The sequence below is a fragment of the Phalaenopsis equestris genome, unplaced genomic scaffold (genome assembly GCF_001263595.1).
Source record: "Phalaenopsis equestris unplaced genomic scaffold, ASM126359v1 Scaffold001019, whole genome shotgun sequence".
NCBI classification, from domain to species: Eukaryota; Viridiplantae; Streptophyta; class Magnoliopsida; order Asparagales; family Orchidaceae; genus Phalaenopsis; species Phalaenopsis equestris.
Window position 1 is genome coordinate 373,648 of NW_018165458.1, and position 6,667 is coordinate 380,314.

Consider the following 6,667-nt stretch of genomic DNA (forward strand, 5'->3'; position numbering starts at 1 on the left):
TATATATATATATATGTTATGTTTATTAATTTAATAATTAAGTATTTTGATGACCTCATGATTGATATTCCATAATTTGTTAGATTCTTTCATAAAAAAACTCAATTGAATATATGCATGTGAGACTCGTAAATTATTTGACCTTACGAGAAAATTTTGATTACGTAAGACGTACGCAGCGTTGCGTACGTCGGGTAGGTTACAAAGAGGGTGTTTGGGGGTTATACCTGCGTTATACCCTCTATAATCTCCATGTAACCTACCGTAACTTACATGTATCTTTTAGTGAGTTCCGCGATTCTATTTTTATATATTTGTAGGTTACATGTAGGTTACAAGTAGATTATAAAGAGGTTATATGGGGTATAACGCGGATATAACCCCTCAATACCCTCCATGTAACCTACTGACGTAACGTATGCAAATTTTCTGCTAAACATCCAAAAGTTTAAAACTTTTTATTTGAGCTCATGTGAACATAAATTGAGTAACTATTTGGTGTTGCTGAAATAAGAGATCTAAAGACATTAGATTTGATTTTGAAAATTCCCAATTAAAAAATAATGAGAAGATTCGCGAGCATTGATATTTTATTATAAGTTTTTTTCGTTTGAAAATATAAATGTTTTCCATAATAAGCTGCGAGAACAAAGCATTATAAACAGCCCTAACAACAAAATATAAAATATTTGCTGATGATTTTTTTCTTAAGAGATAAAATTTAATAAAGGATTGTTTTTTTATGTGAAAAAATATGTTTATATTTAAATTTAGGGGGATTATCATACATGCCACAAGAAATTATCTATTTACAAACGTAACACTTAAACTTTTGTATGTGCGTGCATAACACTTAAGTATTTAATATTACATCAAAAATTTTATTGTTAGTATCTTCTTAAAGTGAAATGTATCTTTTCAAGCATAGATTTATTACATAAAATGGTATAAATGTAAATATAAAATTTTAGATTCTAGATATGTAAATTGGTAAGAATTATGTGTTACGTATACAAATTCCCTTTAAATTTTATTGACGAGAGAGAGAGAGAGAGAGAGAGAGAGAAGGGGAAGGTGGGTCGCCAGCTTATTATAAGAAAGAAATAAAAAAAAATAAAAAGGCTAAGATATGTGTTCCATTCATTGAAAACAAATCTTCCTAAAATTGATCCCCAAGTATATCCTCATCGGTATACATATGATGGATCCCTATATGTATTCTCATCGACGACGATTGATTGATCTATATTCTATGTAAATAAATTTAGAATTTGACTTGATACGTGATCTACAATGTAATTCATTAAATGAAATGATATAACTTTTTAGATCTTAAAATATTTGAGTATTTGGGTTAGAAATTTTTGAATCAAATTTTAATCATGGTAGTTGGGTGGATGTTTTGCATGGTCTGTTGTTTGATGTTATACATCAATGTGCATCTTTGATGCTTGACATTGCAAACAAGTTGTTTTGGTCACTAAGTGATATTGTTTCTCAAAGATTATCTGTTTAGTTATCCAATTGAACTCTTATTAAAAGAATTGCTAAATAGGCTTCTTCATTGTTGATCGGCTTTGAATCATAGGCATCGTTACTCAACATTGGTTATCAATTTGTATTGATATCCATTGTTATCATTATTCGACACATGCTGTCTTTCAAACCTAAATTAACTCAATATGGTTTGCTCATGATTCAAAGGTTGTTTAGGTATTTCTTACCAATTAACTCTAAATGTTTACATAGAGATTTACTTTGTTGTAACTATGAGAAACTTGAAGGCATTAATGACTTCAATTTTAGATGATTAAGTTGAAGACCTCCAACATTTTCTCTATGACCTATTTTTATGCCAAGATGGTTAGTTGAGGGAAGAATATCTTATAGAGAATAGGGTAATGATGACACATCACAACACCAAGAATTTGCACATAATTAACAAATATAAGCAAATGGCCTCCAAAGCTATATCATGGAAAGAAATGAACTCTAATTCCATCTTTAATAGCTGTTTATAAGATTGAATTACTGAACAATAAAGGGGCAAATGAATAAAACATGAGTTGACTTAATAAAAATACGTGCATTTAAAAATTACTCAAAAGAAAATTATATATTTTTTAAAAGGAACTCATGTCAATGACATTGTTGTTAAGATAAATTAAGGTTTTGGAGGAGCTCAAAGAGTCACATCTAACAATGTCGGTGTTGAGAAATTTGTGATCTTGTGTGCATATATGCAAGTGTTATTCAATTATGGCAATAGTTTGCCCAAGAAATTAGTGTCATTTTTGTGTAAATACCCCAATTAAAATCATGATTATTTGTATTAATGTTCATCTTCTTATATTTAACTGTCCTCTTTTATATAAAAGTGTTAGATGAGGATTAGTATCTTTAGAAAAATTGGTAATCAAAGTGTAGTAGAGAGAAAGAGAGAGAGAGAGAGAGAGAGAGATTATGTGTGGATTTGAGAGCTTGAGAGAAAATGAAGATTTAAGAAAGTGTCATCTTGTCCCTACTTGAAGAAATTTTTATAGTTCTCTTATCAATGTAAGTTTTGCAATTCTTCTCAAAAATTATAATCCATATAACACAACACCTACTCATCTTGTTGATTGTTTCTCTTTTTAATGCCTTTCTTGTCATAATGGATCTCATGTAGTGTTATAATTTGATATTAATAGATGTAACAAATAATAAAATAAATAAAAGAGGAATACACAAATTTTACGTGTAAAACCAAAGATAGGAAAAACCACGTGCAGAGGTGGAGAAATCAACTGATCAAATAAAATATTATAAGTGTAGAGTACAATTGGAGAGTATTTTGCACAAAATTGAAGAGCAGTACTTATAGTTTTAGCAAGACCCATTTAAGAAAAATAATTAAAAGAGTTAATAAAGTAATAACACTCAAATTGCAATCTAAAGGCTATCATGATTTTGATCAAGTGGTTGAAACCTTCAAGTTGTGTGTTCACAGATTCCTTTTAAAGTCTCAACCCGTGTGATCATAATTTTCTTATGAAATGATAAGCGAGAACCAAAAAAAATTGGCTCCCAAATTTAGCAATTTCCATCTTGAAACAAGTTTTCAAAGAATATATAATAGAATTTTTCCACCTCTTCCACACAACTTTAATGATTAGGAATGAATAATAACAAAAAATAGCAATGCTCAAACTTGACTATTGAAAGTGTTTTAGTTATCATATCCATTGGATTATCAGAGATACTGATCTCGCTCACAACAATATCACCACGAGTGATAACTTTACGAATAAAGTGATAACAAACACAATGTGCATAGTTCTCTCGTGTAATATTAGATATTTGCTGAGACAAATAACATTTTAACTATCACACATCAGTGTGATTTTCTTCAAATCTTCACTAAACTCTTCAAATAGACCTTTCAATTAGAGAGTTTTTTCGTAAGCTTCAGTACATATTCTTCATGCACTTAGCTTCAGTTGTAGGTAGTGCCACCATTGTCTATAAACTATTCTTCCAACTAATTGCATGGCCACATATAGTAAACATGTATCCTATAATTATTTGATTCTATTAAGATCTCCAACAAAATATGAATTGACATAGTAAATAACTTTATCTATTGTCCTCTCAAACGTCCTCTCAAACTACAAACAAACTTTTTTTTTTGGTTTCATATAGTTTTCTGAGGATCCACTAAACTACTTTCCAATGTTGTTTAACAAGATTACTCATATATCTAACAATTGCACTAATTGTATATGATAAATTTTGATGAGAACAAGTTACATTATACATGAGAGATCTCACTGCACTAGAATATAGACCTCAAGATATATATTCAATTTCATCATCAAATTGTGAGCATGAGACTGATGAAAGTCTGAAATGTGTGATGGATTACTAATAAGCTGAGCATTCTGCATATTAAATCTATATTGAATTTCTTTCAATGTGTCCTTTTTGACTTATAAATAATTATTATGCATTTATGTCTGTCTGAATCTCCATGCCAAGTATTTTTTTTTGCAACCTCCAAATCTTTTTATCTCAAATTGCTAAGTAGAGCTTTTAACAACTTGACGTCTTCTTTATCCTTAGCAGCTATGAACATGTCATAGATGTATAAGAGCAAGTAGATAAACGGTCCATTATTATTTTTCTTGAAGTAAGCACAACCATCATAACTACTTCTTTAAACTTATGAGCAATCATGAATGAGTCGAATTTCTTATACCACTTTCTAGGAGACAATTTCAAACTGTAAAGAGTATTCTTAAATAAAACTAAGTTTACTACATATAGATACCCTTCAAGCCCTCAATGCAATGTTACAATCTTTATATCTAACTACCCAATTTCAATACCATGTTTAGACATCATAAAACCAAGTAAAGCTCAAATTGAGCTATCTTTGACTATCTGATAGAATATATTTGTAAAGTATACACCTGGAATATGACTAAATCATTTTGCAATCATGCTAGTCTTATATCGAGCATCTTCAACTTCTAGTGTACCTTCATTTTTCTTAAACACTGATTTATAATGAACAACTTTCTTACCCTAAGGTAATTTTACCAAATCTCATGCTTTATTTTTGTGTAAGGATTTAATCTCTTCTTGCGTAGTAATTGTCCATTTACTAGAGTCAACTGAATTCACAATTTATTTATAATTAGAAGGTTCTTCACAACACTCGATATAACTCATTTAAAATAAAAGCGACCAAAGCAGCCTCATCAAGCATCTGTAGTGGCTTAATTTCTCTTCTTGTTCTATTCTTGACAACAGAATAGTCGTTATTTCAATGTTGAATATCATCATGATTATTAGAATCTGACTCAGAAGTTATGTTTGAAGATGTACATATATCAATCTGAAGTTTCACTTGTTTGCAAGACATTTTCTTCTGATCATCGTTTTTAGATTATTTAGTAGATGTTGCATATAACATGATAGATTCATCAAATGCAACATCTATACTAATGATCACTTTCTTGGTTTCTTGGCACCATAACCTATAACATTTGACTCCTATTTTATAACTAAGAAATATACACTTTATAAATCTAGGCTCTAATTTATCATTATTTGTATGAGCACAGGTGGGGCATCCAAAAAATTCTTAAATTAGAGTAATCTGCAGGCTTACCTGATCAAATCTCTTATGGATTTTTCTTTTCAATATAATTGGAAGGAGAGCGATTCACTAAGTAATAAGTTGTAGAAGTGGTTTTAGCCCAAAATGACTTAGGTAGTTTGGGATTGAGGAGTACACAATGAACCTTCTCCATTATAGCTTTGTTCATTTGATCCCGTACACCATTTTACTGAGATGTGTGTCAGACTGTGAAGTCTCACAAAATTCCTTCTGATTTACAGAAGACATTAAATCCTTCTGAACAGAATTTCAACCCATTATCAGTGGAAACTTATTTAATATAATTTTCAATATGCTTTTCAATCATGATCGTATAATCCTTAAATGTATCGCCCTTCTGCATCAAGAAGATTATCTTAACTTTTCTGGAGAAATCATTAATGAAAGTTAGTATACATTTAGTGTCTCCCTCAGATGGAATTGTAGATGGTCTTCTCCTTCAAAATCTTATAGATTTTGATTTGATAGATAAAGATAAATTTGAAAAAGAAGTTTGCGATCTATTTGTTGCTTCTCCTCTAGCATCCATGATGAGGGCATCTTTTCGAGTCCATGTAGTGCATCCTATAGATTCATAAACTCTTGCCTGACAGGGAAAATTCAGGTGTTGTGATTTAAAAGAGGGATACAATACTTTATCATTGTCATCTTCAAAATCAAAACTTAGCTCTGATACTACTCTTTATAACTTGATATTAATTGATGCAACAAATACGAAATAAATAAAAAAAAAATAACACAAACTTTACATGAAAAATTCGAGAAGAGAAAAACCACGGGCAGAGTAGGAGAATTCACTATATTAAAAATGAAATTATGATTGAAGAGTTTTTGCACGAAACATAAGAGTGGTATTTATTATTTTAGCAAGGCCCCTCTAAAGGAAATATATAAAAGAGAGCCAATAAAATAATAGTATATTGATTACAATATTCTAAAAGCTACTATAAGTTTGATCTAATAGTTGAAACATTCAATTCTGACGCTCACAGTTTCTTTCTAAACCTTTTTTCTACATGATCAAATTTTTTTTATGAGACAATAAACGAGATCCACAAAATTCAGGTCACAAATTTAGCACATAGTAGTAACTATGTTTGTAGTATTTATTAGTTGATGTTTGACGCATGTCTTTATGGCATTTATTCTTCGATCATATTTACAAAATGATTTTGCTTACCACTACCTGATGATTGCCATTGAATTTTTTTCTTTTTTTCAAAAATTGTCATCATTCCATTTTTCATCAATAAAATGATTTTGCTTACCACTACCTGATGATTGCCACTGAATTTTTTTCTTTTTTTCAAAAATTGTCATATAATAATCAACATTCCATTTTTCATCAACTCCATTTTTCATCAATCATTAATATCTCATGCAAGTTTTTCGGGCATGCAATCTCTCATTTTTTAAGAAAATGATCACATAGTTTTTTTTCCTTTTTGGTTCTTTGACTTTTGATATTTTTCTATCAGCTATATATATATATATATATGGATT

The 6,667-nt window shown here is 29.8% G+C and overlaps 1 protein-coding gene across 1 annotated transcript in view; it reads left to right on the forward strand.

Moving 5' to 3' along the window:
* Positions 1-6,667, forward strand: part of LOC110032757 — a gene marked incomplete in the record, with an annotated part of 8,979 nt that overhangs the window by 469 nt on the left and 1,843 nt on the right.